The sequence below is a fragment of the Somniosus microcephalus genome, chromosome 4, assembly GCF_052327205.1.
Source record: "Somniosus microcephalus isolate GS21.2 chromosome 4, FLI_Smic_1.0, whole genome shotgun sequence".
Classification (NCBI taxonomy): Eukaryota; Metazoa; Chordata; class Chondrichthyes; order Squaliformes; family Somniosidae; genus Somniosus; species Somniosus microcephalus.
In genome coordinates this window covers 22153023-22179954 of record NC_140990.1, presented here as the reverse complement: position 1 = coordinate 22179954, position 26932 = coordinate 22153023, and the positions used below count along the sequence as shown (strand labels likewise).

The 26932-nt window shown below is 48.6% G+C and overlaps 2 pseudogenes; one reads left to right on the top strand and one right to left on the bottom strand.

Moving 5' to 3' along the window:
• Positions 1–21169, bottom strand: part of LOC147118408 (uncharacterized) — a 57978-nt pseudogene extending 36809 nt beyond the window's left edge.
• LOC147118409 (uncharacterized) lies at positions 1136–2089 on the top strand (annotated as a pseudogene).
• Positions 21170–26932: the final 5763 nt, after the last annotated feature.

The window sequence follows — 26932 nt, the reverse complement described above, 5'->3', positions numbered from 1 at the left end:
CCCTGGTTCTGGACTCCCCGACCATCGGGAACATCCTTCCTGCATCTAGTCTGTCTAGTCCTGATAGAATTTTATAAGTTTCAATGAGATCCCCTCTCATCCTTTTAAACTCCAGTGAGTACAAACCCAATCGACCCAATCTCTTCTCATGCGTCATTCCTGCCATCCCAGGTATCAGCTTGGTGAATCTTCGCTGCACTCCTTCCATGGCAAGCACATCCTTCCTCAGATAAGGCGACCAAAACTGCACACAATACTCAAGATGTGGTCTCACCAAGGCCCTGTATAACTGCAGCAAGACATCCTTGTTCCTGTACTCAAACCCTCTTGCTACGAAGGCCAACATACCATTTGCCTTCTTAACCGCCTGCTGTACCTGCATGCTTACCTTCAGTGACTGGTGCACAAGGACACCCAGGTCTTGTTGCACTTCCCCTTCTCCCAATCTATTGTCATTCAGATAATAATCTGACTTCTTGTTTTTGACACCAAAGTGGATAACTTCGCATTTATCCACGTTATATTGCATCTGCCATGCTTCTGCCCAATCACCCAACCTGTCCAAATCATACTGGAGTTCCTCAGCATCCTCCTCACAGCACACACATCCACCCAGCTTTGTGTCGTCTGCAACTTGGCGATATTACATCTAGTTCCCTCGTCCAGATCATTAATATATATTGTGAATAGCTGGGATCCAAAGACCGATCCCTGCGGTACCCCGCCAGTCACTGCCTGCCACTCGGAAAAAGAGCGGTTTATTCCTCGAGCCTGCTCCACCATTCAATAAGGTCATGGCTGATCTTCGACCTCAACTTGACTTTCCCGCCCGATCACCATATCCCTGAGGGACATTAGTGAACCAGTTGGGATTTTACGACAATCCAGCAGCTTTCATCGTTACTTTTTTTCTGGTACCGGCCCCACAAATTCCCAGATTCATTGAGCTCAATTTCACAACCTGTCTTTGTGTTTTTGTGGGTTCTCTCTCACGCTCCCTTTTTCTTGTTTTATATTCATTTTACAGGGTATTCGAAGGGCAGGATTTGTAGATGGGAAATTTTAACTCAAACATCACATCAAGATCTGACAGAGTCACTCTATTCATCAGGACCTGAATATCATCAAACATAACATGGAAGTAAAAAGCACCGTTCACAGCGGGGAGAAACCGTACACGTGTTCTGTGTGTGGACGAGGATTCAGTCGATCCTCTGGCCTGGCAAAACACAAGCGCAGTCACACCGGGGAGAAACCGTGGAAGTGTGGGGACTGTGGGAAAGGATTTGATTACCCGTATCAGCTGGAAGTTCATTGGCGCAGTCAGACCGGGGAGAGATCGTTCACCTGCTCTGTGTGTGGGATTGGATTCACTCAGTCAAGTGACCTGCTGACACACCAGCGAGTTCACACTGGGGAGAGCCCGTTCAACTGCTCCGTGTGTGGGAAGGGACTCAGTCAGTCATCCCAGCTACTGAGACACCAACTTGTTCACACAAACATGAGACCTTTTAAATGTTCTGACTGTGAGTAAAGCTTTAAAAGCAAAAGGGATCTGCTGACACACCAGCGAATTCATTCCAGGGAGAGGCCATTCACCTGCTCTGATTGTGGAAAAGGATTCACGAATTCAACCACCTTTCTGACACACCAGCGAGTTCATACTGGGGAGAGGTCGTTCACCTGCTCCGTGTGTGGGAAGGGATTCACAAATTCATCCCACCAACTGACACACCAGCGAGTTCACACTGGGGAGAGGCTGTTCACCTGCTCAGTGTGTGGGAAGGGATTCACTCAGAACTCCAGCCTGCAGACACACCAGCGAGTTTACATTGGGGAGAGGCTGTTCACCTGCTCAGTGTGCGGTAAGGCATTCACTCAGAACTGCAGCCTGCTGGCACACCAGCGAGTTCACTCTAGGGAGAGGCCGTTCACCTGCTCAGTGTGTGGGAAGGGATTCACTCAGAGCTCCATCCTGCTGAGACACCAGCGCACTCACATTGGGGAGAGGCCATTCACCTGTTCCGAGTGTGGTAAGGGATTCACTCGGTCATACAACCTGCTGACACACCAGCGAGTTCACAAGTGACTGCAAGGGTTGGATTCTACTATTAATGCTGCTGTTAATCACATCCAGGACTGCATCATGTTCACTCTGATAGTTGGGTTCACTCCTGCTGTGGAACTCCACCACTGACCCTGCTGAAGGTTGTAGGCTCAGGGAGTGGGGCCTCCAGGAGTGGACGGTAAGAAAGCTGGGTTTCAGTATCCTGACAAATATATAAGAACATAAGAACATAAGAAATAGAAGCAGGAGTAGGCCAATTGGCCCCTTGAGCTTGCTCCACCATTCAATAAGATCATGGCTGATCTGATCCTAACCGCCAATTTACTATCACAGAACCATCTCCTGAATCTAACAGAATTAGACACACGAAATAGGAGCAGGATCAGGCTACATGGCCCCTGGGCCCGCTCCGCTACCCACAGGGCCATGTCTGATGCGAACCTAGACTCATGTCCAAATTCCTGCCCGCTCCCTGTAACCCTTAATTCCCTTTACTTCTAGAAAACTGTCTATTTCTGTTTTAAATTTATGTAATGATGTAGCTTCTACAGCTTTTTGGGGCAGCATATTCCATGGACCTACCACCCTCTGAGTGAAGTAGTTCCTCCTCATCTCAGTTTTGAAAGAGCAGCCCCTTATTCTAAGACTATGCCCCCTAGTTCTAGTTTCACCCAACATCGGGAACATCCTCCCCGCATCCACCCGATCTAACACCTTCACAATCTTATATGTTTCAATAAGATCGCCTCTCATTCTTCTGAACTCCAATGAGTAGAGTCCCAATTTACTCAACCTCTCCTCATATGTCCATCCCCTCATCCCCGGGATTAACCGAGTGAGCCTTCTTTGTACTGACTCGAGAGCAAGTATGTCTTTTCTTAAGTATGGACACCAAAACTGTATGCAGTATTCCAGGTGTGGTCTCACCAATACCTTGTACAACTGAAGCAATACCTCCCTATTTTTATATTCTATCCCCCTAGCAATGAAAGCCAACATTCCATTGGCCTTCTTAATCACTTGCTGCACCTGCATACTAACCTTTTGAGTTTCGTGCACCAGGACCCCCAGATCCCTTTGTACTTCAGTACTTTCCAGTTTCTTGCCATTAAGATAATAACTTGCTCTACGATTTTTCCTGCCAAAGTGCATAACCTCACACTTTCCAGTATTGTATTCCATCTGCCAAATCTCTGCCCACTTACTTAGCCTGTCTATGTCCCCTTGCAGGTTTTTTATGTCCTCCTCACTCACTACTTTTCCTCCCATCTTAGTACCATCTGCAAACTTTGATATGTTACACTCGGTCCCCTCCTCCAAATCGTTAATATAGATTGTAAAGAGTTGGGGACCCAGCACTGACACCTGCGGAACACCACTAGTTACTGATTGCCAGTCTGAGAATGAACCATTTATCCCAACTCTCTGCCTTCTGTTAGATAGCCAATCCTCTATCCATGCCAGAATATTACCCCCAATCCCGTGATTTTTTATCTTAAGCAATAATCTTTTGTGTGGCACCTTGTCAAATGCCTTTTGGAAGTCTAAATACACTACATCCACTGGTTCCCCTTTATCCACCCTATATGTTACTTCCTCAAAGAACTCCAGCAAATTTGTCAAACATGACTTCCCCTTCATAAAACCATGCTGACTTTGTCCTATTAAATTATGATTATCCAAATGTCCTGTTACTGTCTCCTTAATAATGGACTCCAAAATTTTACCTACCACAGATATTAGGCTAACCGGTCTATAGTTTCCAGCCTTCTGTCTACATAGAAACATAGAAGATAGGAGCAGGAGTAGGCCATTCAGCCCATCGAGCCTGCTCCGCCATTCAATGTGATCATGGCTGGTCATCCAAATTCAGTACCCTGTCCCTGCCTTTTCCCCATATCCCTTGATCCCTTTAGCCTCAAGAAATATATCCATCTCTTTCTTGAATATATTTAATGAACTGGCCTCCACCGCCCTCTGTGGCAGAGAATTCCACAGGTTCACCACTCTCTGGGTGAAGAAATTCCTCCTCATTTCGGTCCTAAATGGCTTACCCCTTATCCTTAGACTATGACCCCTGGTTCTGGACTCCCCGGCCATCAGAAACATCCTTCCTGCATCTAGTCTGTCCAGACCTGACAGCATTTTATAGGTTTCGATGAGCTCCCCTCTCAATCTTCTAAACTCCATAAGCCCAATCGACACAATCTCTCCTCATACGTCATTCCTGCCATCCCAGGTATCAGCCTGGTGAATCTTCGCTGCACTCCCTCCATGGCAAGAACGTCCTTCCTCAGGTAAGGTGACCAAAACTGCACACAATACTCAAGGTGCGGTCTCACCAAGGCCCTGTACAACTGTAGCAAGACATCCTTGTTCCTGTACTCGAACCCTCTTGCTACGAAGGCCAACATACCATTTGCCTTCTTAACCGCCTGCTGCACCTGCATGCTTACCTTCAGCGACTGGTGCACAAGGACACCCAGGTCTCTTTGCACTTCCCCTTCTCCCAATCTATTGCCATTCAAATAATAATCTGCCTTCCTGTTTTTGCCACCAAAGTGGATAACCTCACATTTATCCACATTATAGTGCATTTGCCATGTTTCTGCCCAATCACCCAACCTGTCAAAACCGTACTGGAGTTTCCCGGCATCCTCCTCGCAGCTTACCCTCCCGCCCAGCTTTGTGTCGTCTGCAAATTTGGAGATATTACATCTAATTCCCTCGTCCAGATCATTAATATATATTGTGAACAGCTGGGGTCCTAGGACCAATCCTGCCTGCCACTAGGAAAACGACCCGTTTATTCCAACTCTTTGCTTTCTGTCCGCCAACCAGTTCTCTATCCAAGTCAATACCTTGCCCCCAACCCCATGTGCCTTAATTTTGCACGCTAATCTCTTGTGTGGGACCTTATCGAAAGCCTTCTGAAAGTCCAAATACACCACATCCACTGGTTCTCCCTTATCTATTTCACTGCCCTTTTCAAATAAGAGTGTTACATTAGCAGTTTTCCAGTCTGCCGGGACCTTTGCTGAGTCCAGGGCATTTTGGAAAATTATTACCAATGCATCCACAATCCCTACCGCCACTTCCCTCAAGACCCTAGGATGTAAGCCATCAGGTCCAGGTGATTTATCCGCCTTGAGTCCCATTATTTTACCGAGTACCACTTCCTTAGTGATTTTGATCGTGTTTAGCTCCTCCCCCCTATAGCCCCCTGTTTGTCCAGTGTTGGGATATTCTTAGTGTCCTCTACTGTAAAGACTGATACAAAATATTCATTCAGTGTTTTTGCCATCTCCATATTTCCCACCATTAATTTCCCGGTCTCATCCTCTAAGGGACCAACATTTATGTTAGCCACCCTTTTTCTTTTTATATAACTATAAAAACTATCTGTTTTTATATTTTTTGCTAATTTACTTTCATAATCTATCTTCCCTTTCTTAATCAATCTTTTTGTTATTTTTTGCTGTCTTTTAAAGTTTTCCCAATCCTCTATCCTCCCACTAGATTTGGCTACCTTATATGCCCTTGTTTTTAGTCGAATACTATCCTTAATTTCTTTACTTAGCCACGGATGGCTGTCTTTTCTTTTACACTCTTTTCTTCTCAGTGGAATATATTTTTTTTGGAAGTTGTAAAATAACTCCTTAAATGTACACCACTGATCATGTATCATCTTACCCTTTAATCTATTTTCCCAATCCACTCTACTCAATTCCGCTCTCATACCTTCATAGTCTCCTTTATTCAAGCTTAGCACGCTTGTTTGAGATCCAACCTTCTCACCCTCTAATTGAATATGGAATTCAACCATGTTATGGTCACTCATTCCAAGGGGATCCTTTACTAGGACATTTTTAATTAATCCTGTCTCGTTACACAGGACCAGATCTAAGGTTGCTTGCTCCCTGGTCGGTTCAGTTACATACTGCTCAAGAAACCCATCCCTAATAAACTCAATGAACTCATCCTCAAGGCAGCCCTGCCCAATTTGATTTGTCCAATTAATATGATAGTTAAAATCCCCCATAATTATAGATGTTCCCTTATTACAAGCCTCAACTATTTCCTGATTGATACTCCGTCCAACAGAGTTGCAACTGTTCGGAGGCCTATAGACTACGCCCACTAGTGTTTTTCCCCCTTATTATTCCTTACCTCCACCCAAACTGTTTCATTATCCTGATCTTTTGACCCAATATCATTTCTCTGTATTACAGTGATTCCTTCCTTTATTAACATAGCCACCCCACCTCCCCTTCCTTCCTGCCTGTCCTTCCTGATCGTTAAATAAACTGGTATGTTTAATTCCCAGGCATTGTCACCCTGCAGCCATGTTTCTGTAATGGCCACAAGATCATACCCATAGGTAGTTATTTGTGCCATTAACTCGTCTATTTTGTTACGAATGCTACGTGCATTCAGATAGAGAACTTTTAAATATGTTTTGTGACACTTAGTTCCTGCTTTTGCCCTTTTTATCACTTTACCTTTTACTCCATACCTTCTGCCCCTTCCTGACACGCTCTGGTTTTTAATTTCCCCACTGCTACCTAAGTCTATGACCTTCTCTGTTGTCATTTTTATTATTTGCTCTCTAGGAACCTCCCCCCTCACTAGTTAGTTTAAAGCCCTCTCTACAGCCCTAGTTATATGATCCGCCAGGACTCTAGTCCCAGCACTGGCCAAGTGAAGCCCGTCCCAACGGAACAGCTCCCTCCTGCCCCAGTACTGGTGCCAGTGTCCCAGGAAGCAAAACCCATTTCTCCCACACCAGTCTTTGAGCCACGTATTTAACTCTCTAATTTTATTTGTCCTAGCCAAATTCGCTTGTGGCTCAGGTAATAATCCAGATTATTACCCTTGTGGTTCTGCTTTTTAATTTGGCCCCTAGCTGCTCAAACTCCCTCAGCAGAACCTCCTTCCTTGTCCTATCTATGTCGTTGGTACCAACATGGACCACGACAACTGGATCCTCCCCCTCCCACTCCAAGTTTCTCTCCAGTCCAGAGGAGATGTCCTTAACCCTGGCACCGGGCAGGCAACACAGCCTTCGGGACTCTCGCTCTCGGCTGCAAAGAACTCTATCTATCCCCCTAATGATACTATCCCCTACCACTACAACATTTCTTTTAACTCCCCCCACTTGAATGGCCCCCCACTCCACGGTGCTGTGGCCAGGTTGCTCATCCTCCCCGCAGTCCCTGTTCCCATCCTCACAGGGAGTAAGAGCCTCAAGCCTGTTGGACAAGTGCAAGGCATGCGGCTCCTCCAACACTACCTCCTGGAACCCCGTAACTGCCTCACTTCTAGTCACACCATCCTGACCCTGGCCACGGACTGCATCTGAATTAATTAATCTAATTGGTGTGACTACCTCGTGATACACAGGCCTAGAAATTCAGTTGCGTTTGCGCCCAATTAGGGGCGAAAGAGTGGGTTGCGCCGGAAGTTGCGTCGCGCCCAAAATTAGGTGGGCCCTAACATCGGCGTTAGCCGGTAGCGCTGCGCCGGCACCGATGACGTCATCGGTGTGCGCAGTGCCCCGGTACCGCCCGAAACCACGCCGATCCCCATCTTCAGTAGCGGCCGCCTCTTCCGTGGCGGGCGCTAACAACATCGGCAGACCGGGTCCTTACTGCAGCCTTAGCGGCGCAAGTTAAGGTGGAGGTGCGGGGCGGCCGCTTTTTCAGCGGCCGCCTGCCCGCAGCTCCTTCCCCGGCCTCCTCCACCCCCTCCCTGCGGCATTGCCGGCTGGTTTCCGTGGAGCCTGGCACTTCTCCGTTGTGCCGGGCTCTTTTGCCGGCACTTGCAATCGGGGCTCCGGCCGTTGCAGGCACCTCCCCCTTAAGAGAAGGGGGAGGCCTGCAGTACAGCAGCCTGCCGCACCACATCGGGTGGCGCAGCAGGACCGGGAACGCTGAAATTCACTTTCAGCGCCCCAAGCGGGGCGGACACACCCTGTACCAGCGCCCGGTTCCGCTTTGGGACGCTGAAAGTGAATATGGGGCGGGCACAACTGGCTCCGCGGCGGGCGCAAAATTTTCGGCGCAAACGTGCTGGCGGGGCTGTACCCAATTTCTAGGCCACAGAGTCCAGGTAACTCTCCCCCTCCCTGATGTGTCTCAGTGTTTGAAGCTCGGACTCCAGCTCTTCAACACGGAGCCGGAATTCCTCGAGCAGCCAACACTTACTGCAAATGTGATCACTGTGAGCATCAATGGTGTCCACCAGCTCCCACATATTGCAGCAGCAACACATCACCTGATCTCCCATTCTATGTAATTAGTTAAATTTGATATTTTTAAATACCCTCTGTCCCGATTCTAGATGATGAATATCGCACCTTAGAAACTATAAACCAAAGAGATTTAAGCTTAAAAAGGGAGAAATACTTACCAACCAATCACTTACCCGCTTTCTGGTGACGTCACACTTGAATTACTTTTTACCTCTCTCCTTCCCTCCGAGTTCCCAGACTGGAGACTGGTCAACCTTACCTGGTCTCTGGGGCTTTTATAGCCCCGCTGCTGCCGCTGAATTCCCGCCGACGCTGTGAGGCCTTACCTGGTCTCTGGGGCTTTTATAGCCCCGCTGCTGCCGCTGAATTCCCACCGACGCTGTGAGGCCTTACCTGGTCTCTGGGGCTTTTATAGCCCCGCTGCTGCCGCTGAATTCCCGCCGACGCTGTGAGGCCTTACCTGGTCTCTGGGGCTTTTATAGCCCCGCTGCTGCCGCTGAATTCCCACCGACGCTGTGAGGCCTTACCTGGTCTCTGGGACTTTTATAGCCCCGCTGCTGCCGCTGAGTTCCCGCCGACGATTTGAGTACAGGACTAAAGAAGTCTTACTCCAATTATATAGGGCCTTGGTGAGACCACACCTGGAGCACTGTGTACAGTTTTATTCTCCTTACCTAAGGAAGGATATACTTGCCATAGAGGGAGTGCAACAAAGGTTCACGAGATTGATTCCTGGGATGGCGGGACTGTCGTATGAGAAGAGATTGAGTAAACTAGGCCTGTATTCTCTTGAATTCAGAAGAATGAGAGGGGATCTCATTGAAGCATACAAAATTATTACAGGGCTTGATAGGGTGGATGCTGGGAGAATGTTTCCCTTGGCTGGGGAGTCTAGAACCAGGGGCCACAGCCTCAGGATAGAGGGTCGGCCATTCAGGACTGAGATGAGAAGAAATTTCTTCACACAGAGGGTGGTGAATCTTTGGAATTCTCTGCCCCAGAGGGCTGTGGAGGCTCAGTCATTGGGTATATTCAAAACAGAAGTTGATAAATTTCTGACCAGTAAGGACATCAAGGGATGTGGCGATAGGGCCGGTGAATGGAGTTGAGGTGATGATCAGCCATGGTCTCATTGAATGGTGGAGCGGTCTCATTGAATGGTGGAGCAGGCTCGAGGGGCCGAATGGCCACTCCTGCTCCTACTGGGGACAGCGAGAGTCCGCGCATGCGCACACAGGACGGTTTGGGCCGAGTCCGGCACAGCGACCCCTCCCGGTCACCAAGGGCAACAACCGCGCATGCCCAGAGGAGACCAACCCCCACTCGGAGCTGCGCCTGTGCACTCGACTCCTGCCGGACGGAGTCGGCGCGGGGCATTCCGGGAAAGGCCTTGGTGTCGGTTACAGAGTCGCGATCGGTGACACAAAGTGAGTTTTCTCCGCTCCGATTGGGTGGAGAGTCGTGTGGGGTGGGGGGGAGGGGTGGATCGGGAGAGGATAAAGAGAAATAGAAAAACCTGAGAGTCCGCGAGGCCCCGGACTGAGCGGCGTCAGTTGGACGGTGCACGTGATCTCCTCGGGGACACATGACCCAGGCCCACGGCCTCATTGACGGGAGCTTCCGACCAATAGGGAGCGAGTGGGGCGGGGCTGGAGGAGCGAGCCGGCGGCGGGTCCTCCAACCAATCGGGGAGCCCGAGGGGCGGGACTAGCGCCGGCTGATTGTCTGATCCGCAGGGCAGCGAGTTTCTCCAGTCCCTTGTTCAGGGCCCGGGGCCAGGGGAGTCTGTGGGCCTTTATTCCCTTTATTGGACACAAGGCTCTTTGTCTCACAACACACTGGCTCAGGTTTTAATACAGACTTTACAGGGAATAGTGAATTGAAAATTGCCAAACTGAGATTGTTAGAATTACACAGGATTTACGGCACAGAAACAGGCCATTCGGCCCAACCAGTCTATGCTGGTTTTTCTGGTCCACACGAGGCTCCTCCCGTCTTTCCTCATCTAAATCTATCACCATAACCCTCTATTCCCTTCTCCCATATACGCTTGTCCAGCCTCCCCTTAAATGCATCGATACTATTCACTTCAACCACTTCCTCTGGTAGCGAGTTCCACATTCTCACCACTCTCTGGGTAAAGAAGTTTATTTTGAATTCCCTATTGGATTTCTTGGTGACAATCTTATATTGATGGCCTCTAGTTATGCTCTTCCCCACAAGTGGAAACATTCTCTCTGTATCCACTCTATCAAAACATTTTCATAATTTTAAGGACCTCTATTAGGTCACCCCTCAGCCTTTTTTCAAGAGAAGAGACCCAGCCTATTCATCCTTTCCTGATATGTATACCCTCGCATTTCTGGTATCATCCTTCTAAAGCTTCTCTCCTCCCTTTCCGGTGCCTCTATATCCTTTTTATAATATGGCGACCAGAACTGGACGCAGTTCTCTAAGGGCTGAATTTTGCCGACACTCAGAGTGCGGGTTTGGAGGCAAGTCCACTGTCAAAACCACAAAAAGATTGACAGCGGGTCGGTATCCTGCTCTGAACCGCCTCCTTGTGAGTTTCCTAAGTGTCGGGTCTGTCATCCCTGAACAGACCCGACACCAAGCGGCAGGTCAGCCAATTTAGATAATTTAAGCTTGTTAAAAGGTAGTTAAGCACCATTTTCCCCATGTACTTACCGTTTTACCAGGTTTTTAACGAGGGTCCCGGAGAGCGGCTATCACGTCAGGTAAGTATGTCGGGTTCTCAATGACTGTGGATTGCTGTGAATAGGTGAAAGCTGCAGAAGTGGTCTAAAACCTACCATTTCACAGCTGTTCACTTCCCAATCTTAGAAGCTGGAGCATTAATGATTTGGAACCCACTTTTGAGCTTTATGCAAACATGATTTCTCTTTCATAAAACCATGTTGACTCTGCCTAATCATATAATCATTTTCTAAGTGCCCTGTTCCACTTCCTTAATAATCGATTCCAGCATTTTCCCGATGATTGATGTCAGGCTAACTGGCCTGTAGATCCCTGTTTTCTCTCTCCCTCCTTTCTTGAATAGCGGGGTTACATTTGCTACCTTCCATTCCACTAGGGCCTTTCGAGAATCCAGTGAATTTTGGAAGATCAGTACCAATGCATCCACTAACAGATCAACGGAGGATGCAATCACAACTGCTCTACACTCGGCACTGAATCACTTAGATGGTAAAGAGACCTACATCAGAATGCTGTTCATGGACTACAGCTCAGCATTCAACACTATTGTCCCCAACAAGCTGGCCACCAAACTCCAAACTCATGGCCTGAACACTTCCCTCTGCAACTGGGCCCTGGACTTCCTAACAAACAGACCCCAGTCTGTCAAATTAGGTAACCACACCTCCCCCCCGCTGACCATGAACACGGGGGCCCCACAAGGATGTGTGCTGATCCCCCTCCTCTACTCCCTCTTCACGCACGACTGTGTGGCTGTTCATGGTTCCAACACCATCATCAAGTTTGCGGATGATACCACGGTAGTCGGCCAGATCACCAACAACGATGAGTCAGCCTACAGGGAGGAGGTCCAGCATCTCGTGAAGTGGTGCGCTGACAACAACCTGGCCCTTAACATCAAGAAAACCAAAGAAATCATTGTGGACTTCAGGAAGTCTAAAGGCGGAAGTCACGCCCCCATCCACATCAATGGGGCTGTGGTGGAAAGGGTGGACAGCTTTAAGTTCCTCGGAGTCCACATCATGGAAGACCTCTCCTGGTCCCTCAATACCTCCTCTCTGGTGAAGAAGGCCCAGCAGCGCCTATATTTCCTAAGGAGGCTGTCACCCCTGATCCTCTCTAACTGTTACCACTGCACAATAGAGAGCATCCTGACGAACTGTATCACAGTATGCTATGGCAGCTGTAGCTACTATGACCGGAAAGCCCTGCAGCGGGTAGTCAAAACTGCCCAACGCATTACCGGCACCCGGCTACCGACCATAGAGCACATATACCAGAAACGCTGTTTACGGAGGTCACGGTCCATCATCAAAGACCCTACCCACCCCAGCCACAGTCTGTTCGCCCTCCTGCCATCTGGGAGACGCTACAGATGCATTCACACCCGTACGACCAGATTTAGGAACAGCTTCTTTCCCAGGGATGTCAGCCTACTGAACTCCACAAATAAACTCTAAAGCCTGCACATCTGCCAATGCACTTTATTATGGTTATGTTTATGTTAATGTATTACAAGCCAAATGTATGTTGAATGTTTAAATGTCTTCATCTAAATATACACTCTCAGGAGCCGCAAGCCTACATTTCATTGTACTGCACTTGTGCACTAACAATGACAATAAAAGTTGATTTGATTTGATGATTTGATTTGATTTTTGATATCTCTGCAGCCACTTCTTTTAGAACCATAGGATGTAGGCCATCAGGTCCAGGGGATTTGTCGGCTTTTAGTCCAATTAGTTTCTCAAGTACTTTTTCTCAACTGATATGAATTACTTTAAGTTCCTCACTCTCAGTAGCCCCTTGGTTCCCCACTATTTCTGGAATCACAACCTTCTCCAGTGTAGCTCACGCAGCTCCAGCTCACGCAGCCTTAGCTCGGGCTGTCCGCAGTGTGGCTGCAACATGCCCGTAGACTTGTATGAGTGGTCGGGACCTCTCGACCTGACCGAGGTGGACGAGAAGCCTGTGCAGCCCCTCCGTGTCAAGTATGACAACGTGGACATAGATGTGCTGGGTAAAGTGCTGAGCCCGGCCCAGGTACTGACTGCAGCTGAGAGCTGAACACACAGGAACCGCTCCAGTGCCTGGAGCCAGCAACAAGAGGCAACAAAAGCAAGGAAGGCACAGAGTCCAAAAGCAAGGAAGTTATGATGAACCTTCGTAAAACACTAGCTCGGCCTCAACTGGAGTATTGTGTCCAATTCTGGGCCCCGCAATTTAGGAAGGATGTGAAGGTCTTAGAGATGGTGCAGAAAAGATTTACAAGAATGGTTCCAGGGATGAGGGACTTCAGTTACGTGGATAGACTGGAGAAGCTGGGGTTGTTCTCCCTAGAGCAGAGAAGGTTGAGAGATCTGATAGAGGTGTTCAAAATAATGAGGGTTCTGAACAGAGTAGATAGAGGGAAACTGTTCCCATTGGCGGAAGGGTCGAGAATCAGAGGACACAGATTTAAGGTCATTGGCGGAAGAACCAAAGGCAACATGAGGAAAAAAAATTTTACGCAGTGAGTGGTTAGGATCTGGAATGCACTGCCTGAAAGGGTGCTGGAGGCATATTCAATCACGGCTTTCAAAAGGGAATTGGATAAGTACCTGAAGGAAAGAAATTTGCAGGGTTACGGGGAAAGGGCGGGGAGTGGGACTAGCTGAAGTGGTCTTGCAGAGAGCTGGCACGGGCTCGACGGGCCGAATGGCCTCCTTCTGTGCTGTAACCATTCTATGATTCTATAATCTTATATTGTGGTTAATAACAGACAAAACCTGTTCTTTCTCCTGATCTGATTACAGATTCCAACCAGTAGATTCACTGAATGGAATGTCTTATCAGTGTTAACAACAGAAAATGCTGGAAAAACTCAGCAGGCCAAGCAACATCTGTGGAGAGAAAAGAGAGTCTTGACAAAGGGTTCACCCAAAACGTTGACTCTATTTTCTCTCCACGGATGTTGCCTGGCCTGCCGAGTCTTTCCAGCATTTTCTGTTGTTATTTCGGATTTCCAGCATCTGCAGTATTTTCCTATCGTCTTATCAGTGTTGCCATGGCGACCTGTCTGCAGTGAAGCATCTGTTTGAGTTTCTAACTCAGACTAAACTTCTCTTTCCCATAATACACATTATATCAGACATTTGATGACAATGTATTTATCAATGTATGTATCTGGAAGGAGGAGAGCATGCCAGGGGATCTCAGAGATGCCGTAATTGTGACCATCTTCAAGAAAGGTGACAAGTCCGATTGCGGTAATTACAGAGGAGTTTCCCTGCTATCTGCCACAGGGAAAGTCATCGCAAGAATCCTCCTCAGTCGCCTTCTCCCAGTGGCCGAAGAGCTCCTCCCAGAGTCGTAATGCGGATTCCGCCCACTAAGGGGCACAATGGACATGATCTTCACCGCACATCAATGACAAGAAAAATGCAGGGAACTGCACCAACCACTGTACATGGCCTTCTTTGATCTCACAAAGGCCTTCGAAACTCAACCATGAGGGATTATGGAGTGTCATCCTCAAATTCGGCTGCCCTCAAAGGTTTGTCACTATCCTCCGCCTGCTTCACGACAACATGCAAGCCGTGATCCTGACCAACGTTCCACCACAGACCCAATTCATGTATGGACCGGGGTCAAGCAAGGCTGTGTCATCGCACCAACACTCTTCTCAATCTTCCTTGCTGCAATTCTCCATCTCACCCTCAGTAAGCTCCCCACTGGAGTGGAGCTAATTTACAGAACAAACGGGAAACTGTTCAACCTCCGTTGCCTCCAGTCCCAATTCAAGGTCGTCCCATCCTCTGTCATCGAATTACAGTATGCAGACGATGCTTGCGTCTGTGCTCACTCGGAGGTCGAACTCCAAACCATCGTAAACACCTTCACCGAAGCATACGAGAGCATGGGCCTTACACTAAACATCTGTAAGACGGAGGTCCTCTACCAACCTGCCCCCGCCACACAGTGCTGCCCCCTGATAATCAAAATCCACGACAAGGCCTTGGACAACGTGGACCACTTTCCATACCTCGGGAGCCTACTGTCAACAAGGGCAGACGTCGATGACAAAGTCCAACACCACCTTCAGTGTGCCAGTGCCGCCTTCGGTCACCTGAGGAAAACAGTGTTTGAAGACCAGGACCTCAAACCCGGCACTAAGCTCATGGTCTACAGGGCAGCAGTGATACCTGCCCTGCTGTATGCCTCAGAGACATGGACCATGTACAGCAGGCACCTCAAAGCACTGCAGGGGTACCACCAACGCTGCCTCCGCAAGATCCTGCAAATCCATTGGCAGGATAGGCGCACCAACGTCAGTGTTCTTGCTCAGGCCAACATCCCCAGCATTGAAGCTTTGACCATGCTCGATCAGCTCCGATGGACGGGTCACATTGTCCGCATGCCCGATACGAGACTCCCAAAACAAGCACTCTACTCGGAGCTCCGGCACGGCAAGCGAGCCCCAGGTGGGCAGAGGAAGCGCTTCAAGGACACCCTCAAAGCCTCCTTGAAAAAGTGCAACATCCCCACCGACACCTGGGAATCCCTGGCCCAAGACCGTGCAAAGTGGAGGAGAAGCATCCGGGAAGGCGCCAAACACCTCGAGTCTCTTCGCCGGGAGCAAGCGGAAGCCAAGCGCAAGCAGCGCAAGTCAACCCAAGCACCCCACCCACCCGCCCCTTCAACCACCGTCTGCCCCACCTGTGACAGAGACTGTAGGTCCCGCATTGGACTAATCAGCCACCTGCAAGTTCATTTTTAATGTGGAAGCAAGTCATCCTCGGTTCCGAGGGACTGCCTAAGAAGAAGAAGAAAATTTCAGCCATGTTATGTTAATATCTCTCAAATCTACAGGGAGATCAGATACACAAATCTGTAAAAGTTGGAGAACAAGTTTATAAAGTGGTTTAAAAATGTTACCCGAGGTTTTTTATAAATGGGGCGTAGAAAACAAAACCATCGGTTCGGCTGCAGTTAGAATAAGTTTTGGGCATCTTACACTAGGAAGGATGTCGGGGCCACAGAGAGGCTGCAGAATAAATTCACTAAGGTTATACCACGGATAAGAGGCTTTAATTATCAGAGAATCATAGAATGATACAGCACAAAAGGCGGCCATTCGGCCCATCATGCTTGTGCCAGCTCTTTGGGAGAGCTATCCAATTAATCCCACTCCTTTGCTCTTTCCTTATATCCCGGTAAATGTTTTCCCTTCAAATATTTATCCAATTCCCTTTTGAAAGTTACTCTTGAATCTGCTTCCACCACCCTTTCAGGCAGTGCATTTCAGATCATAATAACTCGCTGGGTAAAGAAATGTTTCCTCATGATGGCCTGTCTGCAGTGAAGCGCCTGTTTGAGTTTCTAACTGAGGCGAACTTCTCTTTCCCAGGAGGAGAGACGAGAGAAACTGGGGCACTTCTCATTAGAACAAAGCAGGGTGAGAGAAGATGTGAGCGAGGTGTTTAAACTTGATCAACGACACCCACCAAAATATCAGAGACACTCCCTGTCCAGGGGAGAAGCTGATGGGTTTATCAGATCATCTTTGGGTTAAATGTTGTGCTCGTGGAGCTGAGCCCCTGGTGTCAGCATCAAACACTCTCCAGTCGGGTTCAGCACGGGTTAGATACAGAGTAAACCCATCAGCTGCTCCCCGACACAGATACCGAGGGACAGGGAGTGTCCGGGACAATGACATTTCTCACTCAATAAGGTATAAATTGATCCTGTACCTCTCCCCATTAATCCTGGGCTCCACACGGGGCGAATCCTGCTCCTGTTTCCCTTCCTGTAACAGCACTGAGCTAAACCCAGCCCATGATGAGCAGGGCTCGGGGAGGCTGGTTGCTAGACATTGCAGTGATGTCATAAAGCAGGGCCATTCAGCCCAGCTGGTCGTCTCCTTGTCCCTTTAAAGGTGGAGAGCCGGGACACCCTGTCTCCAAACACATCCCACCTGTTCACACTGAGAATCCCCGGGGAAGGCCCAAGGCCCAGAGTGTGGAACACAACCGAGGGGGAAAGAGGAGGAGAGAAGCGGAGGTAAATCAAGGAGTCGGGACTGAGGGACACCAAGCTTCAGTTTTAGAGCCTGTAGACTTCAGGAGGGGAAGACTGAGTTCAGTAGTTTTAGGATCCAGGGAGAGAACAAGGAGCAGATGGGGAGACTGGTGTGGATTCCAGCACAGTGAGGATGTAGAGGGAGGGAGATTGTGTCGGGCCGTGTATTAGGGGTGTAGGAGGGACAAGAGAGGAAAGGTCAGAGGAGCAATTACTGCAGCAGTGCCCATAAATAGTGAGAGAGAGAAGGTGGGGGTTTGAGTGGACCAGGGACAGTCTGTTAAACTCTCTGTTTGCTGTGACCAGTTTTCCTTCAGTTAAAAATAGCCTCCTGTAGCCCAGTGACACAAACAGCCCATTAAACTCCACCAATGGCCTTTGGTCTGGGGAGGTCTCCCTTTGTGAAACATCGGCTGTTGTTAAAGCTTTTCACTCTGACACGCTCACACTGAGAAATGAGCTGCAGAACTGCCGACACCGTCAGCTTTAAGGAGACGTTTCCCTTTGGGGATCGGATTGCCCATTGAGTTTGATTAAATTGATGTTAAAGTAACAAGGCTGCTTTGCCCCATGACAATAACAGATTATCAGAATATTTCCCATAGGTTAAAATCCAATGTTACAGGGGCTCACTGCCCTGGAGGGTGGAAGTGGACCCTGTGATATAATAGAATTTTCTGTCCTGTCAGACTTGGACATCTTGTAGATCCATCTTTTAACAAGTTGTGGGATCTCAGTTCTCAGATGGATTCCACTCAGTTTGTAACAAGTCCTCAATCAGCTCGTCTTATTGTCGAGATATCAAGGACCCGACACACAAAGCTCATTTATTTGATATTGATACAGATTAAACTCCAGCCCAGTTATAGGTGTTACTAACATCAGCTGAAACAAACCCCAACTGTTAGAATGAACATGGTTCAGTCCTGGATGTGATTAACAGCAGCAATAACAGCAGAATCCAACCCCTGCAGTCACATGTGAACTCGCTGGTGTCTCAGCAGGTTGGACGACTGAGTGAATCCCTTCCCACACACGGAGCAGGTGAACGGCCTCTCCCCAGTGTGAGTGTGTTGGTCTGTCTGCAGATACTTTGCACTTTCAAGAAGTGAAACAGGCGTATCACTGCAGAGAGGTCGCCATGGCAGGACATTCCACTGAATCGACTGGTTGGAAACTGTAATCAGATCAGGAGAAACAACAGAGTTTGCCGTTATTAACCACAATATAAGCTTAAACCAGAGAGAGTAATACATTAGATTATAATGTGTGATGAAGGGTTCTGACGGAAGGTCAGTGACCTGAACCGTTAATTCTGTTTCTCTCTCCACAGACGCTGCCTGACCTGCTGAGGATTTCCAGCATTTTCTCTCTTATTTCAGATTTCCAGCATCCGCAGTATTTTGCTTTTGAAATTGGATGGATCTTTCAGAGAGCCGCACAGGCACGATGGGCCAAATGGCCTCCTGCTGTGCTGTATCATTCTAGGATTCTGTGAAGTGTCAGTTAATGCAATTTAAGAAGCATCAAAGGGTTTGTGTCAGAATTTAACTGAGTATCGAGCCAACATGTCCAGGTTATGTAAACTGGGCCTGTTCACACTGGAAAGAGAAGGTCGAGAGGTGATAGGATTGCTCTTTTTAGGATTCTAAAGGGACTGGATAATGTAGAGCACGACAAGTTATTTCACCCTGTCCAGAACAGTAGAACCAGAGGACACGGCCTGCACTTGAAGGGGGTAAATTCAAATCCAAGCTGTGGAAACAATATTTCAGTGAGTGAGTTGTCAATCTATGGGACAGGCTCCCTAGGGAGACGGTGGATGCAGTTAGTGTTGATTCATTCAAATGTAAATTGGACCAATTTCATTCATAGAGTAAGACTTTGGGACACAGTGTGTGAGTAATTTGAGACATGACGTATGGTCAGTGTAGAATGCTCGGGAGGAAGAGGTGACTGGTCCGATGGCTCCTAAAGCTCTCCACCACTGGGGTTTTCCTCGCCTCATGTCTGGGTCTGTTGTAGACTCATTGATAGAGATTGATCGCTGTGATTAGTCAACAACTCCATTATCGTTGTATCATGGGACTCCCAGGATGGTAGAAGGCCAATTAGATCAGAACCGAAATAATCCAGAGTAAGAAAGGAGAAATGGACCAAAAATGGAGCAGTCAGTAACAGGACATCAATTAGTCTCTTCTTATCATGGAGACATCACAGACTCGACACAGAGTGTGTTTGAAACAAAGCTGATTTAATTGACATTTATCCAGAATATTAAACTCCAGCCCAGTTATAGGGTTATTAACATCAGCAGAAACAAACCTCAACTGTCAGAATCAACATGGTTCAGTCCTGGATGTGATTAACAGCAGCAATAAGAGCAGAATCCAATCTCTGCAGTTGGTCGTGAACTCGCTGGTGTCTCAGTAAGGAAGATGACAGGGTGAATCCCTTCCCACACACGGAGCAGGTACACGCCCTCTCCCCGGTGTGAACTCGCTGGTGTGTCAGCAGGTTGGATGAATCAGTGAATCCCTTCCCACACATGGAGCAGGTGAATGGCCACTCCCCAGTGTAAACAGGTTGGTGTGCCAGCAGGTTGTAGGAATCCGTGAATCCCTTCCCACACGTGGAGCGGGTAAACGCTCTCTCTCCAGTGTGAACTCGCTGGTGTGTCAGCAGGTAGGATGAATCAGTAAATTTTTTCCCACATAAGGAGCACGTAAATGGCCTCTCCCCAGTGTGAATGCATTGGTGTTTCAGCAGACCACTTGTGCTTTTAAAGCTCTTCTCACAGTCAGAACATTCAAAAGGTTTCTCATCAGTGTGAACATGTCGGTGTTCGGTGAGGTGGGATGACTGAATTAATCCCTTCCCACACACAGAGCAGGTGAACGGTCTCTCCCCGGTGTGAACTCGCTGGTGTGTCAGAAGGTCGGATAAATCAGCGAATCCCTTCCCGCACTCAGTGCGCATGAACGGCCTCTCCCCAGTGCGAACTCGCTGGTGTCTCAACAGGTGGGATGATCGGGTGAATCCCTTCCCACACACACGGAGCAGATGAACGTCCTCTCCCCAGTGTGGGTGTGTTGGTGTTTCAGCAGGTGCTGTTTGCTTTTAAAGCTCTTCTCACAGTCAGAACATTGAAACAGTCTCTTATCAGAGTGAACAAGTTGGTGTGTCAGGAGGTGGGCCGACCAAGTGAATCCCTTCCCACACACGGAGCAGGTGAACGGCCTATCCCCAGTGTGAGTGCGTAGGTGTGTCAATAAATCCTTTTTTCTTTTAAAGCACTTCTCACAGTCAGAACAATTAAAAGGTTTGTTATCAGAGTAAACAAGTTGATGTGTCAGAAGGTGGGATGACTGAGTGAATCCCTGCCCACACACTGAGCAGGTGAACGGTCTCTCCCCAGTGTGAACTCGTTGGTGTGTCAACAGATCCTTTGTGCTTTTAAAGCTCTTCTCACAGTCAGAACATTTAAAATGTCTCTTATCAGTGTGAACTCGCTGGTGTGTCATGAAGGTTGATAAAGCAGTAAATCCCTTCCCACGTTCAATGCAGGTGAACGGTCGCTCTCGAGTATGAACTCGCTGGTGTGTATAGAGGCTGGATGACTGAGTGAATCCCTTCCCACACACGGTGCAGATAAACGGCCTCTCCCCAGTGCGACTGCGTCGATGTGTTTCCAGCTCAGATGGGTAATTGAATCCCTTCCCACAGTCCCCACATTTCCAGGGTTTCTCCATGGTGCAGGTGTCCTTGTGTCTCTCCAGGTTGGACGATCAGTTGAAGCTTCGCCCACACACACAACACGTGTACGGTTTCTCCTCACTGTGAATGGGGGGATACTTTCCACAGTCAGTGCACTGGAACACTCTCACTCGGGTGTGAGAGTCTTGGTGCCTTTCCAGTCACGCTGATGTTTGAAATCTTTTCCCACAGACAGAACAAACATTTCTCCTTCCACATTCAAAGCCGATGATATTCAGGACCTGATGAATGGAGTGACACTGTCAGATCTTGATGTGATGTTTAGTTTGAGTTTGCGGTGTGTAAATGCTGCCCTTCTCACAGCCTGTAAAAGGAGTTTACAAAAGCCATCACTGAGAGTCCAGGATAGAAATTGACAAGATTCTCTCCTCCTGGTTCCTGGCCAAGGGGGCCACGAATGCATCCTGCTGCCCCGAGCCTCTCAAGATGGCGGCCGTTACCCCGGGCCTGTCACCGGGAGCAAGCCCCGCAGCTGCCGCCCCGCTCGGGACAAACGCCCGGCCCGGAGGCTCTTGTTCGGGGCCTGAGGCCCACCCCAGGTGTTTATAAAGCCTCCCCGCCGGTTCTATTGCTCCACTGCGCTCCGCCGCCTCCTCCCCGCTCCAGAATCTTCTCTCCACCTTCCGCCACCATTACCTGACTGTCGGCACTGCGCACGCGCGGGACCCGACCCGCAACGTGCCCTCCCCGCGCTTGTGCGCACCGGCCCCTGCAGCATTGGTAGGGCCTATTCTCGTGCGGAGTGTTCTGGGTAACAACTGCTGCCATTTTAGTCAAAGAATGTGGAGGAAAAGTGAGTGGAATAGCTGAGGTCAGAGATACCTTTGGAGGAGTGACTAGAGGGGGATGAGCGGTGTGGCACAGAGCTCGAGAATCTACTAAACGGAGGGGCTTGCTAAACAGAGTGGTAAGGGGAATTTGGTGAGAATGGGAATTGGATGCTGAGGGGGAAGGAGGTGCTCAGTAATTTAAACCAGGAGCAACAGTAAATAATAAATAATCGCACCAGAGGACACAGAAAAAAGTGATGTTATAATCAACACACAGCAGAGCAAATTAACATGAGTATATCGGTAAGAATATCAATATCCCTTAGTGTGTTTAGTCTCTTTAGTGTTTAGTGTTAAGTTTGACTTAGTAAGAATTTATTAGTGCAAGTAACTGTAAGTCAAAGGAAAACGAGGTAATTGATTAAATTCTAACTGCTTTTAAAGATGCTCATAACTGATAAATAGCAAAGTAATTAATCACAGTTCAAGAAGTAAACTACAGATAACAAAAAATAAATTCATTCATTCATTAATAAAGACCAGGCAGTGTGTGGGGATTGTAGTATGTGGGAGTTTGTGAACGAGACTGTCCCAGACTGCCACATCGGCAGCAAATGTCTCTGCCTCATGACATTCCAGCTCAGAGTCAGTGAGCTGGAGTCCGAGCTAGAGACACTCCGACATATAAGGGAGGAGCAGGAATTACTGGATAATTTACTCGAGTACAGTCACACACCAGAAGAAAGCACAGGTGCAGGAAGGGGAGTGTGTGACTGTCAGTCAGCCAGATAAGGGGAATGTAGGAGAAGTAGTGAAGGAAGTCCAGCAGACACTGCTCCTGTCCAACAGGTACAAAGTACTCGATACCTGTGAGGATCAGGAGAAAGACTGGGAAGGACAGCTAGAATGCTGCACAAGGCATCATGGAACAGGAGGCTGTCCAAGGGGTGAAGGAGCAGAGTGGAAACATTGTAGTATAGGGGATTCTATAATTAGAAGGATAGATAGTAGTCTTTACAGTCAGGATTGAGAGTCCCGGAGGGTGTGTTGCCTTTCTGGTGTCAGGGTAAGGGATATCTTAAAATGGCTGGAAATGAATCTGGACACCAAATCCAGGGACTACTTACATTGTGACACCAAATCCAGGGATGCACATTAAAAGAATTCACGCACAGGCATCTCCCACCCTTTAAAATGAAGTTCGGGACCTGGAACGTCAGGACCCTCATGGACCCCAACAGTGACAAACCGGAACATTGCCTGGGAGCTTAGACGTTTCGACACTGACATCGCCGCCCTCAGTGAGACCCGGCGGGCAGGGGAAGGCCAGCTCAAGGAGCAAGGTGGTGGCTATACCTTCTTCTGGAAAGGCAAACCTGAAGAACGCCGCCTCCATGGGGTAGGCTTAGCCATAAAAAATGAACTAGTTGGGCATCTCAGAGACTCTGCTCGTGTATAAACGTGCGCCTCATGACTCTTCAGCTCACCCTAGCCCGGAAACAGTGCGCTACAGTCATCAGTGCGTATGCCCCAACATTGGATGCCCCAGACGAGACCAAAGCGGAATTCTACTCCAGCCTCGAACAATCTCTGACCCGAGTCCCAACGGGCGACAAGCTGATCCTCCTTGGCGACTTTTAATGCCAGAGTTGGAAAGGACACAGACCTCTGGGGAGGTGTGATCGGCAGAGATGGGGTAGGGAAAGCCAACTCCAACGGTACCCTCCTCGTGTCGAAATGCTTAGAACATGGCCTTGTCATAATCAACACCATGTTCCATCAGAGAGACAAGTACAAGGCTTCATGGCAGCACCCTCGCTCCAAGCACTGGCATCTGCTGGACGATGTCATCGTCCGAGTGAGGGACCGCAAGTACATCCTCATCACCCGCGCCATTACAGGAGCTGATGACTGCTGGACAGACCACCGCCTAATCCGCTCTGTCATCTCCATCAATGTAGCCCCAAAACAGCGGCGGCAACAGAAACAATGCCGCAGGAAAATTAACGCTGGAGTACTCAAAGACCCCGCTAAGAAAGCCCTATTCAGCCTGCGCCTCACAAACAACCTGATGACTCCCAGTGATGCAGAGACACAGAGTGCCCACAGCACCTGGTCTGCACTCAAGGCCTCCATAATCAGCACCTGTGATGAGACGCTCGGTCACTCGACCAGGAAACACGAAGACTGGTTTGAAGAGAACAACCAGGAGATCCAGGAGCTAATAAGCCGCAAGCGGAAGGCATTCCTGATCTGAAACAGCAACAGAACTCAAGAGCAAGAAAGCAGCTCTACAGACGCCTGAAGGCTGAGGTCCAACAAAAAACTTGCGACCTAAAGAACAGATGGTGGGTGGAGAAAGCGCAGGAGATCCAGCAGCTAGCCGACAACCATGACGTGCGTGGATTCTTTAGCGCAGTCAAGACCATCTACAGCCCAAGCACCCAAGGCCCTACCTCTCTGCGGGCCAAGAACGGAGAGGTACTCATCAAGGACAGAGAGGCAGTCAGTGCCCGCTGGCAGGAGCACTTCGAAGATCTCCTTAACCACGACTCTGTCTTTGACGCGAGTGTCCTCAACTCCATCCCGCAGCATGCTACCCGCCACCATCTCAGCACAACCCCAGCCTGGCATGAGGTTGAAAAGGTCATCCGACAACTGAAGAACAACAAGGCCTCGGGAGCAGATGGAATCCCCGCCGAGGCACTAAAGCATGGCGGAGAAGCACAACTGGCGCGAATTCATGAACTAATTTCTCTGATCTGGAAGGAGGAGAGCATGCCAGGGGATCTCAGACACCGTAATTGTGACCATCTTCAAGCAAGGTTGTAGTGTCCGCGCATCAATAACACACGGACTGCAGGAGAACGATAATAAGAGGTGTTTACTGAACAGAGAGTATGCTGGAACTGATAGTACAGAAGCCTGCTACTGCTTTATATACAGGTGTGGTCACTGCCGGTACTACAGCATAAAAAGTGTTCTCTCTTAAAGGTACATACACAACAATTCCTCCCCTTTTAGATAACCAGTACATAACATTCATTTAACAATTGAATAATAACTAATTACAATTACAATTTTCTTTAATTACAATTACAATTTTCTTTGTACTATATACATCAGCTGAAAGTAAACATTTATAAATTCAGTCTTTGAGGAGGCTTCCTGATCCTGTCTAGATAGCGCCTTTCTCGAGTATCCTGTTCCTGTTCTTGTGGCGGAGTCGATTCTGGCTCATTGTCATTGGTTGGTTCATCAGCTTCCAATACCACTGATTCTGAGGTAGACGCAATCTGTGCTTCGGGTTCATCACCAGGTGCGAATGCTCGTGGTATGGGTTTGACTTGTTCCTGTGACTCTAGAATTTGGTCAGCATGGCATCTCACGATGCTCTCTCCATCGTCCACTGTACATTAGTGGTCCCTGCTGTGTGCATATCGTTCCTGGCTGCCATTTTTCTGTTCGGTAGTCGCGGGCCAAGACTGGTTGCCCTATTTTGAAGCTCCTGGTTGGCCTTTCATTGATGTGCTGGAATTGCTTATTCTCAATATCTCGTCTTATGTTTGGTTTGAGCAAGTCCAGGTGACATCGTAAACCGCGGTTAAAGAACATCATGGCTGGAGATTGGTTGGTGACTGCATGTGTCGCATTTCGGTAAGCGAACAAGAAATTATCCACCTTGTGTTGCAGTGGTATGTTGTCATTATACATCGCCTTTATTGCTTTTTTAAAGGTTTGAACAAACCTCTCGGCCAATCCATTTGTGGCTGGATGATATGGGGCGGATGTGTAATGCTTTACCCCATTATTCCTCAAAAACCTCCGGAAATCCTCGGACACAAACTGTGGTCCATTGTCGGAGCAAATCTGTTCTGGCAAGCCATTCCTGGCGAAGATGGTCCGTAGGACTACAATAGTTTTCTCCGTGGTGGTGGAGGACATTTTGATGACCTCTGGCCATTTCGAATGTGCATCCACGGCGATTAAAAACATTGAGTCCATAAATGGACCAGCAAAATCAATGTGTACCCGTTGCCATGGAGATGAGGGCCACTCCCATGGGTGTAGCGGGGCCTGTGGTGGAGCGTTTTGGACTTTCTGGCATCCTGTGCATCTCTTGGTCATTTCCTCGATTTCTTTATCGATTCCCGGCCACCACACAAACGCCCTGGCTAGGCTCTTCATTATTACCCCTCCCAGATGACCCTCATGAAGCTCATTGAGCACTCTATCTCTCAACTTGGGTGGAATTACCACTCGGGATCCGCACATCAAGGTCCCACGGCACACTGACAGCTGTTCTCTCCTTGGCGAGAATGCTGGCAACAGTGAGTCGCCATGTGCTGGCCATCCCTTCACCGTCAAATCATAGACCCGAGAGTGTGTCGGGTCATTTCGGGTTTCCTTCTCTATACTTGAGTTTGTAACAGGTAGACATTCGACTATGGTCGAATGGAATATCTCAACAGGGTCCACTGCAGGTGCTTCCTCCACCATAGGCAGCGGCAGGCGCGACAGCCCATCAGCGTTTCCATGCTGTTTCGTGCCCTTATACTCTATGTCGTATTGATGTGCTCCTCGAAAAAGGGACCATCTTTGCAGCTGTTGCGCCGTCATCACCGGAACGCCCTTCTTTGGGTTAAAAATGGAGACAAGAGGCTGGTGATCAGTCAGTAAGGTGAATTTCTGCCCGTGCAGGTAGTGATTGAACTTCTTCACCCCCCACACCAGGCTGAGGGCCTCCCTGTCAATCTGGGCGTAGTTACGCTCGGCTGATGTTAACGAGCGTGACGCAAAGGCTATTGGCCTCTCTGAACCGTCAAGGAATTTGTGTGACTGCACCGCTCCAATGCCGTAGGGAGACGCATCACATGCCAACCGAATCGGTAGTGATGGATTGTAGTGAGCCAATAATTCTTTTGAAGTGATTAGGCATTTACATTTCTGAAAGGCACGCTTACACTCATCACTCCACGTCCATGCTACTCCAGTTTGCAGCAGGGCATTCAGCGGGTGCAGAATTGTAGACAAATTTGGCAAGAACTTATGGTAGTAGTTCACCAACCCGAGGAACAACCTCAGTTGCGACACATTTTCCGGTGCTGGAGCCTTGACTACTGCCTCAATCTTGTCTGGGGACTTATGCAACCCCTCTTCATCAATCACGTGGCCACAATACGAGATTTATTTCCTGAAAAACTCGCATTTGGGGCGGTTGGCTCGTAGTCCATATTCTTGTAATCTAGTGAGCACCTGCTCCAGGTTGGCAAGGTGTTCACTCTC